Source organism: Amblyomma americanum, chromosome 5 (genome assembly GCF_052857255.1).
Source record: "Amblyomma americanum isolate KBUSLIRL-KWMA chromosome 5, ASM5285725v1, whole genome shotgun sequence".
Classification (NCBI taxonomy): Eukaryota; Metazoa; Arthropoda; class Arachnida; order Ixodida; family Ixodidae; genus Amblyomma; species Amblyomma americanum.
Window position 1 is genome coordinate 194,485,118 of NC_135501.1, and position 13,474 is coordinate 194,498,591.

At 49.2% G+C, this 13,474-nt stretch overlaps 1 protein-coding gene across 2 annotated transcripts in view; it reads right to left on the reverse strand.

The window, feature by feature from the left end:
* Positions 1 to 13,474, reverse strand: part of LOC144133293 (uncharacterized) — a 411,732-nt gene that overhangs the window by 376,131 nt on the left and 22,127 nt on the right. The window contains exon 1 of one of the 2 annotated variants that reach the window (XM_077666274.1): positions 6,987 to 7,543. The exons of the other annotated variant lie outside the window; for it this stretch is intronic. The gene's annotated coding sequence lies outside the window, so the exon portion shown is untranslated. Of the gene's footprint in view, positions 1 to 6,986; positions 7,544 to 13,474 lie in introns of those variants that run through there. 2 annotated transcript variants of the gene reach the window in all.

The following is a 13,474-nucleotide window of genomic DNA, read 5'->3' on the forward strand; positions in this document are numbered from 1 at the left end:
ATACGGCCTTTATGATAACGATGCGTATTTCAGGATAAGGGCAGGAAATATTTTGGCATAACAAAATTGATGCGATTATCTTTTCTTTGGAGAGATTGCTGGCGTAGAAAAAGATAATTTAGCCTTAGCGAACGCATTTTCTGCAGGTCGCAAGCGTGGCGTTCACTGGCGCTGTGGCGATTAGAAACTTTTTCATCACGACAACAGAAAAGAGGTCGACACAACGCACTTTTCATTTTATGGACCTGCTCTTTAGTGACCAACCGTTTTTTTTTAATTTTCAATCAGCTGGTCACAGCCATTATGGTATGGTATGTAGGGTTTAACGTCCCATTGATGCAATGGCCCATCCGAACGCGTCGGCATGGAAAGGCTCGCATTTACTTTACCACCCTTCCGTACCCTGACATTACACAGCACAAAGACGTGTTGTTAACCTCTCGCCTGCATTTATATGCGCCTGCTGCAAACCGGGATTCGATCTCGCGACATTCAATTCAGTACCCGGCCCTATAGGCATTATGCCACCGCGGCGATCATATTAATCATGACATAGACATTACAGTGCAAATTGTTCTGGCCGGGAACAGGCGGTTCTAGCTTCGTAAAGCTGTTGAAAGCGTTTCTGCCACCTGTGTTTCCAATCCACCAGTGAGCAGCTGTCCGAGGATGCGAACCGGTATACGAACTGTGCACCGGCCCACACACACAGCGAGTGGTGACTTGACATAGTACGTCTCCTCGATGGCACGTGCCCCTCTCTGCGCCACCGTCAGCGGTCCCCGCACAGGTTTTGGTCTTAGGAATTACAGGTTATGAAAATCACCTAGCGAGAGAAAAAAAGACGCCATTATTTGTGAGAGGTTCTTGAAAGCGCTTCATCCACCTTTGGAATGCTGGGAAGTGCTGACTTAGTACTTTGCTTGGCTAGTGTTTGGCGCAAAAAGTGGTTTTGGCCTTTAATATATGCAGCTTCGCCGCGTACTTCCGCACTGTTTGCAGGTTAATTGTTTATGCAGTGAGTTTTCCCTTCCGTAATAAATTTACATGGAGTAAATATTTAGCATTAGCGTGAATAGAGATTAGCGAGGCTTTGTCGAGTTTATCTTGAGAAGAAAATTTTCGGTGGTTCCCTCGCGAGAAATGAAACAGACAAGTAGCTTCTTGGCCCCTGTCTCGTTGGATAGAGCTAATGGCCGGTAGTGCAGCGGATTACAGCCCGCACGTAGCTCTTTTGGCTGTAAAGTAACACCGGCCTCGAGAAGCAGTCCCAAAGCGCGTCACCAACGACCGACCAATGAAAACAGTATCAGCAGCGACAAGAACTTTCATTCGAGTAAGTAAATGACAGACCTCTCAGCAAACGCGAAAGCCAGCCGGATGTACCCGCCGCGGTGGCTCAGTGGTGAGGGCGCTCGGCTACTGATCCGGAGTTCCCGGGTTCGAACCCGACCGCGGCGGCTGCGTTTTTATGGAGGCAAAATGCTAAAGGAGCCCGTGTGCTGTGCGATGTCAGTGCACGTTAAAGATCCCCCGGTGGTCGAACTTTTTCCTGAGCCCTCCACTACGGCACGTCTCTCTTCCTTTCATCTTTCACTCCCTCCTTAATCCGTTCCCGTACGGCGCGGTTCAGGTGTCCAACGATATATGAGAAAGATACTGCGCCATTTCCTTTCCCAAAAACCAATTATTATTATTATTATTATTATTATTATTATTATTATTATTATTATTATTATTATTATTATTATTATTATTATTATTATTATTATTGTTATTAACTTCTACCATACCACTGTATGTCACTATCATGCAGTAGCTCAAAAACAGATCGCCGCTGGCAGAAAATCGCGCTCCAACTTTAAGGCACTATGTGCAAAAAACAATGTAGAAGCTCCAATTACCCTAAGAGTGGAATGCGGTATCATTGGATGTGACATTTGTTGCAACTCCTGTGCGTGTTTGCGTCAGTTTCTTTGTAACTGTCGGTCCATCAACCGCGTTATTCGTACTGGCAGCTGCAGCCAGTAGCAGGCATCCGCTATGCTGGCACAGTGCCAACATTTGCGGCTACCACATTTTTGACGCGAAAGCAATAATCCGGAGGTTCAGAGCCCAGCAGAATCGCCTCTTGCCGATGTACGTGCATTAGTTCAGAGCCAATCACATCAATATCCAAGTCAGGGAGTGGAACCCCATGCGACGCGAACAGATTAGGTTCAAAGGCCGTTGCGCCAGACCACTAGCCATCGCCGCTGCCGAGCACGCCTCGTGTTACTGCACCACGCCGAGCTCGCGAGGCGGCGGGATCTTGCGGCACCCCGGACTAGGGACGCGGAGCAAGGAAGTGTCGGCATTCACGTACTGCGCCGGCTGAGCCTCTCTATTTGCTCAATAAAGGTTTGATCTCTCTCTCTGTCTCTCTCTCGCGATGTGCGTTGCAGAGCGTCGTCTCCCTCAACATCCATCTGCTCCGTCCCGCGGCCCTGCCCGCTTATCGTCGTCTTCTACGTACGTAGCACAAATCCGTGCTTTCGCACTGCTTCCAAAGAAGTAAACATTCCGTGTGGATTGTTTTCTTATTTTTGATTCCGATTCTCTATTTAGATTGCGGTCTGGAAACTAGGTTGCTTACAACCAAGTGGACAGGTTGTGATGACTTCAGAAGGCCACGTGACCTCTCTCGGCCAATCAATAATTTCTAGGTTGTTTTCTAGAAACTAGGTTGCTCACAAGCCAGCGGCCAGGTTGCGATGATGGCACAGGGTCACGTGACCTCTCTCGACCAATAAATAATTTAAGTTCCTCCTGCCACGGCGGGCAGGCCGCTCACAAAGCTGTGGCCACGTGACCTCTCTCGATTAGTCATTATTTAATTTCCACCTGCGACACTTGGCAGGCTGTGGTGTAGTCGCAAGGGGTCCCGTGATCTCCCTCGACCAATCAGCGAATTTCCTGACAGCAGACATCGAAGGTATATTGGTGTGACGACAAACTCTAACGCTATCGCATCAAAAGCGCGCATCAAAATGCAACGTCGGCCAGCCATACTCAGCTGCACGCCGTCTCGGGACCTGCGCCTCTCGGGACCTTCGCCTCTCTAGTAGTGCAGGGCCTAGCCATGGCCAATCGCTGAGCGAGAGTTCTTAGCCGCAACATCTGCTGCGCGATGAGTCCTCCCCCATGCAGGACGCTCAACAAACAAGCGCGCCAGACGTGCGCGAGCACCGTTTTACACGGACGCGCTTCAGCGCGCGTCGTCGGGCATCGCACGTGGAAGGCGCGAGAAAGAGCGGGCGAAAGAGCACCCCCCCCCCCCCCCCCCCCCCCCCCGGCCCTCTCTACGGTACGTAAACTGGGCTCCCTGCAACAGACGGGGAGAGGCGCCGCAACGGGGCGATGCTCGCTGGCGGCCGGCTCGGCGCGAGCACGTATTAGACTCAAATGCACTGCGCGCTTTGTCTTCTTAAAAGCGTGCAGCATGGGGAAGCGGTTTGAGTCAAATGAAGCCGTTCGTAAGCACTTGGTTAGGGTTGGTACGCCGGTTAGGTCGTTTAGTCGTTGTAATCGCTGCCGCGTATCGAGGTATAGCAGGGATCCAGTGTCACTGTTCCCAGAAGGGACATGTTTATCTTGTTGTTGTTTGCATTGGCACTGCATGGCATTCAAGTACAACTTTTTGTTGGACTAGCTGGTGCATGTCACACAAACGAGAAGCGCTAGCACGAGTAAACGCAAGAGCGCTTGTCCGCGTCAATCTCTTGCGTTTGTTTGTGTTGATGCTTCTTATTTCTGCGTTGTACAACGTTTCGGTTTTGGCGACCATGTTTTTCTGTGTTGGCTCAATTTTGTAATTTATCTTTGCAACTCGTTCACGTAGTGCCTTGTGACAGTCTTTTGACCTTGCAGCGCTCATCAGTCTATATATAATGTATATGCGTGTATTTATTATACTTGTATCCAATGAAAAGCTTATTTATTTCATTTGACCCAAGAAACAGTCTCTCAGCTCGTGTAGGAGTAAGCATTTGTAAGTTTTTTAGGAGAAGTTTTGTATTCAGAAGCACACTTTTGTACTGCCGGAATGAACACCGGTTATAGAGTTGATTACGGCTTATGGACGAGCAATGTGGCACAGAATTTTACAACAGCATTACAGAAAACAGAGACCGGTGGTCGTGTGAACATAAATGCCCATTTTAAAGTTGAGTTCCTGAGAAAGAACGCTGAGATCCCTTTGCTTATTATTATTTATGAATGCCTCGTGCTTAAATTCTGCCATTAACATCCTTCACTTCAGTTGTGTCTTCTCCTCACCGATAATATTGTGCCCGGTAAGAAATTTGTTGACTGGCATCATGTGCAATTTGCAGGTTTGTTTACCATTAAAATTTCCAATCCAAATTTCACAACGTAAATACCTGTCTTCTTCTGCATCCCTAGTTTCCGGTTTTCTCAACATCCCAAATCACAAACGTGTAATATATGCCCTAACCAGCGCAGTCCGGTTCCTTGATGACCAGTAATACGTTAGCTTGTGCAAATACGCTGCAAGCTTCGTTTACGACGAAACCTTCCTACAAACGACAAAGTTCATGCTGGGGCCCTGGCATCTACTAACAGCTGAGTGCCCTGGAAGCAAGGCGTGATGACCGCCTGATCAACGGCCAAGTACAGAAAAGCGATCGCTGGACGTAGCTTCCTCAAGGCTGCACGGTTTTAAGCCTGCCTCTACGCACATGCAGCCCAAAAGGTTGCGGAACCAATCATTTACGCACCCCCCTTCTTCCCGTCCACCATTCGTCATCGGCAGATGCGCTATCGCTGATGGGCCTCCGCCGTGCTTATAATTAGGCCGCGTGGGGCCGCTCCGGTCGGTTATTGTCCGAAGCCACGCATGCTCCGAAAAAGAGGCTGCCAGAGGCGAGAGAGGCTTGGCCAGGGATGGAGCCTAGTAACGTCCAGAGTGATTCGAGTGTACAGAGTTTTCAGCGGGGTCGTTTCAAAGAGCTGACTGGCTAGTTGCAAAAACAGAAACGAACACGAGCAAGTCCTCTGGCGGAAGAAAGAGAAAGATTGGGGAACAGCGATAAAGGGTCACGCCGCTCCGATAGGACGTTGTAAAATCCACTCGGCCTCTAGCAAATAAAGCAGGCGGCCTCGTATGAAATGTGAGGTGCCAAAAGCCGAAGCGCCTGTTTATCGCGTCCACAATTCATTTCGCTTAGTAAACATGGATATTTCTGTTTCGCGCCCCTTAACTGGAACGGGACACGATAGCGATGAGCTCAAGCAGTGAAAAAAGATGATTCATCTCAGCATTCCGCGTTGGTTTGTTTGCGGGAACGCAGCCACGGAGACACGTCACGTGCACAACGCCGCACTTAGGGCCAGGGAGCTGGAACCGGGTATAACATTGTTTCGCTCTTCTAAGGCCCCCTGTCTCCCGTCACTGTTTATACAGCTGTAAGTACGACATGACATGCACTGAGCCTCATGGCTTGTAATTATCTTAGTATCTCGCCGGGGTTTCTTGGCAGGGTTTCTCTTCGCGTTTTGAAATCCTTGTTTTGCTGCAAATAGGAGAAGTATGGCTATGCCAAAATCCGCTTAAGATGAAGCTCCTGGAAACAAATGAGCTGAGAGTAATCACCTCAATATATACTTTGTGCGGTGATCTTTATGCGTGATTCGCTTCACTGGTAGTCTCAACAAAGCTTCACTTCAAGTTATCTCTGAGATATATCTCGTCCCGCGAGCGGTCCGTTCTTCCGGACTCCAGTGACCTTTGGCACTAAGTTGGGATCGAGCTGGTGGCTTTTCCGAATCTCCTTGAAGGTGCGGGCAGAGATGTGGGCGAACTGAGAAGTACGGTTACGTGAAGGATACGCTGGTTAAGTCAGCTACCATCTGGGAGATACGTGTGAACCAAATGTACTCATAACGTACGCAACTTCCCAAAATTAACTTTCACGCATTGGAAGCCACTGGAAGTCATCGAAGAGAGGAGTGGATTCGTTAGACGTACAAGACAAAGGCCGAAATTAAAAGCCGCTGTCAGTAATGGAGAAGTCACTGCTTACAAAAATGACCACGTTTGCAAGGCCAAGGAGCATCTTAATCAGCATTCAGCGAACTTTCACAAGTGATGAAGTTGTCATCACAAGTAATGCAAAAGAAATGTTGCGCTCACGATAGGAAAACATGGAGTAATGCGGCGCCGAATAAGAGGCTTAGAGATGCGGTAAGGAGTGTGGCGCAGAACGTTATTTAGCCGAGCTGCTTAGTCTTGGGCATGGTGTAAGAATATTTTTTTTTTGACATCGTGGTCTTGGGCTAGGAACGTTTATGGAAATGAATTAGTGTCGTCCCATCAATGCCATAGCATCAGTTAATACAGCGAGAAACAAAGTCTCGCCAATGCTCTCCATGAGCTCAGCTGTATAAATGATAAATAGAACGAGCAGAAACAACGTGCACATAACCAGCTTCCCCCCAATCTCTCTGCACCCGCCTATTCTCGGCACAAATGGGCACACAGTGCTTCGTTAGCTCAGCTTGCGTGATAATAAGCTTTCGACATTTTTCCACTTTGTTCCCTTCCTCTACAACGCGTTAGTTTCGTTTTCTGCAGTTCCTTGATGTACGCCAGCTGACACTGGCACCGCTATTCATTTAAATGGGAGCCTTTAAATGCAACGGTGCGTTGATTAGGAACAAATTGCGCCAACAGCGGACAGAACACACGAGACGATGCTGAAGGGATGTGCGCATGTTCCGTCAGCCCCTTCTCTTGTTTTTTATCTTTTATGTCCGCGCGATTTCTTTCGTACCCAAACCCATTCATCAACTGAACAAGCAAAATTACTGCTAAGGTACCGATGCGTCGAGTAATGATTCAGGACAGCGCCAAGGAAACGGACAAAGTTCTCTGCCCAGCAATATTTGCGCGAACAGACCACGAAAAGCACGCGACCCATACGTACCAGTCAAGTCCGATGCTCTAAAACAACTCCAAGTTGTCCAGACAGAGGTGCGAATCCCGCGTCCAGACACTCGCTACTCCCACTGACTAATGACATCGTACCACGAAAACCACAGGGCACACTACTCCAACCACCACAGAAGGCACAGAGAGGATCTCCCTATACCGTTCGTTAGTTGGTCCCGCAAGACACGTCACGCTGCCAGAGACACTCGCGACTCGGTACACCGCACGAAATCACCATCACAACTGCAACGCATCCGCAACGCTCGGCGACTCGTCGACCACCTCCTGTTGGGAACACTTGGCGGGCCCGATCTATGCCGGGATGTTGCAGGATGTCAGCGCGGTCTGTCGCCGGTCCAGTTTTGCCGAACGGCCACGGTCGGTCCCGATCTGTCGAGAAGCCGCCCAGGTTCCCTCGACCTCCCGAGGTGACGCGGTCGTCACGACGTTGTGCCACAATGGCCGCGTTTGTGCCGCGGTCGTTGCAGCTCCTCCCAGTCCGAGAACGGCAACGACAACACGCTCACGACGCGGGGCACTGCGCCGAGTGGCGTCGCACATCGACGACGAGGGAGCAGCGGAAGAAAGCGGGCTACGCTCGGGAAGGGGAGGAGGAGGAGGAGGAGGAGGGGGAGACCCATTCAGCCGCGCCGCAAGCGCCGCTGTAAACACCCCCCCCCCCCCTTCCCCTCGAGCGCTTCGCATGGGGGACGAATTTCGCGCATGTGCAAACTATGCTGTGTGCTTCTTCTTTGTTGACGAGAAAAGTAAACGCCATCATAAGATATCCCAAGTTTTCTTTCACTATGTTTTGTTGTATTTCCTTTTTTTTTTGGCACCGTGAGACTCGGGTTCAGTTGCCGGAAGTTGAGGATGCGGAACCAATTTTGCGCGACGCCGGTCTAAAGTGGCTCGTCTCCACAGTGGTTCTAGCCGTAATCCTGTTGTCATTAATCTAGTCCTGATGCTTTTAATGGGGTGAGCGTCCCTATGGGTTAAATGGGAGCTGTTGTGCGTCGTACTGCTTTGTGCTGCGTTCTGTACTTGGGTGCATAAATTTTGAACTTTTGGTTCGTTGCAATCTGAAGACCTGGATGTCCTAACAAGACGACCAATTAGCAATGTCACAGTGCTTTCGTGAACCGTGCATTTTAAATCCATGAGTTTGCAAGGAGAACAAAAATGCCAGCAGATTTCTCAGGCATACTTGTAAGACTTAACAGCCGCCAGCCCACCGGTGTTCCCGCTCTCAGCCTTGACTATACTTTTCAGTGACGAGATATTTGATTGAAGTCCATTAGATTCTTGCTCCTGCCCACAGGGCATCATTTTGCGATTTTTAACCATTGCGAAACGTTGTAGGAGACGCTAGATTCATGTATAGCGGAGATAACTATTATGAAATTCGCACAAAACAATAATTTAAGAATGATGAATACTTTCGTTCACAAATGCGAGAACATTAAAAAAAACAGAGAACGAACAGAAAAACGAAAAATGAAATCGAGCTTGTAAAATGCACTCATCCCACCACAGTGCAGCATGTTATGAAAGGTAGTGCATGTTAAGTTAGAGCAGGTTGGGAAACCTACGTACTCCCCTAAGTGTTTCATAGAAAAGTAAAAACTGGGATGGCAACGAGGGGCACCTGGATGGCCCCGCTCTGCGGGCAGTCCGCGTGTCCCACGCGCCCAGTCTCGCTGTCGGGAGTCAGTTAAATGGCTTCTTCAAGCGACGGTGTCACACAGTTTCCGAGAAAGTGTGTATTGTGTGCCATTCTTGTGGAAAATGGTGGGAAGAGCAGTGATTGGCTAGAACCGAGAAATAGGCGCTAAATAGGACGGAATGTGTGCACCTGAATGACAGCTCAGGAAGTTAGGTTGGCGGAAGGAGGGAGACGGGTATTCCGTTTGCTGTTGACTCCAGCGGGAGGCAGAGATACCTATAGGTTGGTGCAGGCTGTGGTTTTATTCCTCGGTTCTGTTGTTGTAAACTTCTGAAGTTGAGATGAGTATCTTTTACTGGTCGCACTTGACGACCACGTCGTAAATAACTGGAAAATAAACATGTACAGTCTTAAGAAACTGCCGTCTCTCAGCTGGTCACAGCGTGTTGCCGAGCCAAGGAATCTTCCGGAACATCAACCAAAACCACCATTGCCGATCACCACGATACATATATAAAATAACTACGTGTAGCAACCATGCAGCAACGTTGTGCAACAATTCGGATTAGAGAATGCCCTCCAGTTGACATGTATAGCTGTGGAAATCAAGAAAAATTAGTAAAGTTTAACGTAGTTAAGGTGAGTAGACGTGCGCAAGCGTGTGCTTAGCCTGACTGACTCATGGTCTTGGTTTGCTAGTTCACCGCCGCGGGTTCGATTACCAGCCGTGGATGTTGACATTCTCTTTTAACATCCTAACCTGGCTTCGCGGTTGCCATGCAACGGCACAAGACCCAAAGATTAATAATAATAATAATAATAATAATAATAATTGTTTTTTTTGGGGAAAGGAAATGGCGCAGTATCTGTCTCATATATCGTTGGACACCTGAACCGCGCCGTAAGGGAAAGGATACGAGAGGGAGTGAAAGAAGAAAGGAAGAATTAGGTGCCGTAGTGGAGGGCTCCGGAATAATTTCGACCACCTGGGGATCTTAAACGTGCACTGACATCGCACAGCACACGGGCGCCTTAGCGTTTTTCCTCCATAAAAACGCAGCCGCCGCGGTCGGGTTCGAACCCGGGAACTCCGGATCCCCAAACATCACAAGATCCAGAGATTCAAAGATGACAAAATTGTTGGTCGGTGCCGGTGAGCGTATGACTGCTTTCGCACTGAAAAAGAAATGAACTTTTGCCGATCTCGTAAAGCGGTACCGATCGCTCCTCTTGGGCAACCAAATGGATTGCAGGGCAAGGAAAATGTAGATAATTGAGCCTCAGCGTCGGGAAGGTAGATGATGTGAACAATTTCATGTTGCCGCGGTTGGCGTAGGCGGATTTAAAGTTGATGGGCCATTGTGCAGAGGGCCATTCAGTTTCCCACACCCGGACGCCCTTAGCTCAGTGCTTTCCTCTATATACTTTCTTGGGGCTGGTCCTGCAGACCCCACATCGGCGCCGTTCGAATGAGTTTGTTTGGAAGCTAACGCTGTGAACTGCGGGAACGGCTGTTAGTCGACTGCGAAAAGCCAAGGCTTTGCAAGGTCGCTTACTTCCGGCAAGGCGGAGCGGACACGCAGACACCTCGGGCTTGGAGAGGGGCGTGAACTGTAGCAGTTCGACGGCCCACCGCGCGACGAAAGACAGATGCCCCAAAGACGGACATGAAAAGGGGACCGCGTCACAGCTGTGCGCGCCACCCGCTTCGTGTTCGCATTGTTTCTTTTGTCGATGCGTTTTTGTGTGCTTGTGCAGTGTGCAGTAACCATGAGCGGAAATGCGTAACGGCTTCGCGGAAGGAAGGCGGCGCTCGCGTGTAAACAATCTTGTACCTCCCCCCCTGACCCGCCGCGGTGGCTCAGTGGTTAGGGCGCTCGGTTACTGATCCGGAGTTCCTGGGTTCGAACCCGACCGCTGCGGCTGCGTTTCGATTGAGGCGAAACGCTAAGGCGCACGTGTGCTGTGCTATGTCAGTTCACGTCAAAGACAACCAGGTGGTCGAAATTATTCCGGAGCCCTCCACTACTGCACCTCTTTCTTCCTTTCTTCTTTCACTCCCTCCTTTATTCCTTTCTCTTACGGCGCGGTTCAGGTGTCCAACGATATATGAGACAGATACTGCGCCATTTCCTTTCCCCAAAAACCAGTTATTAATATTCTTACCTCCCCCCCCCCCCCTTCTGTGTCTTTAGTTCGTTCAATTTAAAAGGAAAAGGAGTCTTTTTGGCGCCAAAAGAGAGGCCCAACTTGATTGGTGGAGGATGGCGGAGAAAGCGGAGCAGGTCAAGCTTTGCGCTATACCCGCCGCGGTGGCTCTGTGGTTAGGGCGCTCGACTACTGATCCGGAGTTCCCGGGTTCGAACCCTACCGCGGCGGCTGCGTTTTTATGGAGGAAAAACGCTAAGGCACCCGTGTGCTGTGCGATGTCAGTACACGTCAAAGACAACCAGGTGGTCGAAATTATTCCGGAGCCCTCCACTACTGCACCTCTTTCTTCCTTTCTTCTTTCACTCCCTCCTTTATCCCTTTCTCTTACGGCGCGGTTCAGGTGTCCAACGATATATGAGACAGATACTGCGCCATTTCCTTTCCCCAAAAACCAATTATTAATATTATTACCTCCCCCCCCCCCCCCCCTCTGTGTCTTTAGTCCGTTCAATTTAAAAGGAAAAGGAGTCTTTCTGGCGCCAAAAGAGAGGCCCAACTTGATTGGTGGAGGATGGCGGAGAAAGCGGAGCAGGTCAAGCTTTGCGCTATACCCGCCGCGGTGGCTCAGTGGTTAGGGCGCTCGACTACTGATCCGCAGTACCCGGGTTCGAACCCTACCGCGGCGGCTGCGTTTTTATGGAGGAAAAACGCTGAGGCGCCCGTGTGCTGTGCTATGTCAGTTCACGTCAAAGACAACCAGGTGGTCGAAATTATTCCGGAGCCCTCCACTACGGCACCTCCTTCTTCCTTTCTTCTTTCACTCCCTCCCTTATCCCTTCCCTTACGGCGTGGTTCAGGTGTCCAACGATATATGAGACAGATACTGCGCCATTTCCTTTCCCCAAAAAACCAATTATTCAAGCTTGGCGCTGGTCCCGGTATGAAGAATGAAGAACCATTACGCTTAGCGCTAGTTACGTCTCTCAGGCTGACAGTGTTTCATGAGCAGCGAGCTCTTGCCTAACATTCCTGATCGTTCTGAATGATAGCGACCGCCCTGGATCATTTGTTAATTACGTGCAAATAAACTGTTTTATACATTGGACGTAGCAAAACACCTACTCATTCCCTTCAGGAACGTCGTGCAACGTCGAACCCCGTCTCCATCGAGGGTCGACATTGTGGAACAACACCCACAATTTAACTTTCGATCCTTGCTCAATGTGAAAGCACCGATTTCCACCTGTGCTATCATATTCTTACCTGTGCTCTAAAGAAATATATGTTATTGTTGATAATGAATTGTAAACTTTTCCTTACCAGCCGCGGTGGCTCAGTGGTTAGGGCGCTCGACTACTGATCCGGAGTTCCCGGGTTCGAACCCGACCGCGGCGGCTGCGTTTTTATAGAGGAAAAACGCTAAGGCACCCGTGTGCTGTGCGATGTCAGTGCACGTTAAAGATCCCCAGGTGGTCAAAATTATTCCGGAGCCCTCCACTACGAAACCTATTATCCTTTCTTCTTTCACCCCCTCCTTTATCCCTTCCCTTACGGCGCGGTTCAGGTGTCCAACGATATATGAGACAGATACTGCGCCATTTCCTTTCCCCAAAAACCAATTATTATTATTAAACTTTTCCTTTTATTTTTTACGTTGCTGCCTCGATCCCAATATCTTTTCTTTATGTCATATTGCGCGTAGTTAATCTAACTATTATAACGCCTCAGTGGCACTGCAGATGCCTCTAATAAAGAAGAGAACAAAAAAACAAATAACTAACTAATAAAATAAATAAATGACATTCCCATCCACCTAAAACAAGCAACAGCGTACGCGACCTTCATCGCAATGTCCAAACCACGTAACTCAATTTGTCATACAGCGACACGCCGCAACGGCAGTAATTGCGACGTGAAGTACTCCATGGCGAGTGAACGTTACTCCCAGCCTTGGGCGCGTAATTGAGGTTTAAAGAAATCAATGCCGGGAGTATTAAGGCCATTGAATGCCGAACGCTTCGCCGCGTATCAACACAACGTGGTCTACATTCAGGACAATGAACCACCGTTACGCTGAATTGCAAGTCGCTCCCGAGGCAGCAACCTTGCGCTTCGCTCTAACACCCGCGTCGGCTCGGGCCTTAATCGTCACCCCGAGACGCATCTATCATCACAGCTCAAGGGCACGTGGACGCATACAGCCACCGAGGTTCACAGGCATGGAGACAATAGAAGAAGAAGCTTCTCACACAGAGCTCTCTCGGATGGCAATGGCCGCATAGCTACGCGACCTACTGGATTTGCGTTTACAATAGTCTCCCGTTCGACTTTCTTTTGAGCTATGTAGGTTATTTAATACAGTTATGTAAGAAATTCATTACCTAACCAAATACCCGTAATCCAATCCCGCTAAACTTATTTAATCTCAGTGTTCGTGTCCTATGTATAGTAAAGGCGGGAGTACCAATACGTTAAACGGTTAAACGGCACCGACTTGCACAACTTTACTCAAGGTGCCAGCGGCGGGATATCGCCATCCATGCCCAACGGCACACTAATGAGTGACAATCATTAACACTCGTTCTGCTATGTTAACAGTTTCTACGCGTGAGTAACCGTGCTATGGGAATTGCAGGAAGCTCTGCTGCGGTCGTGATCGTTCTGGT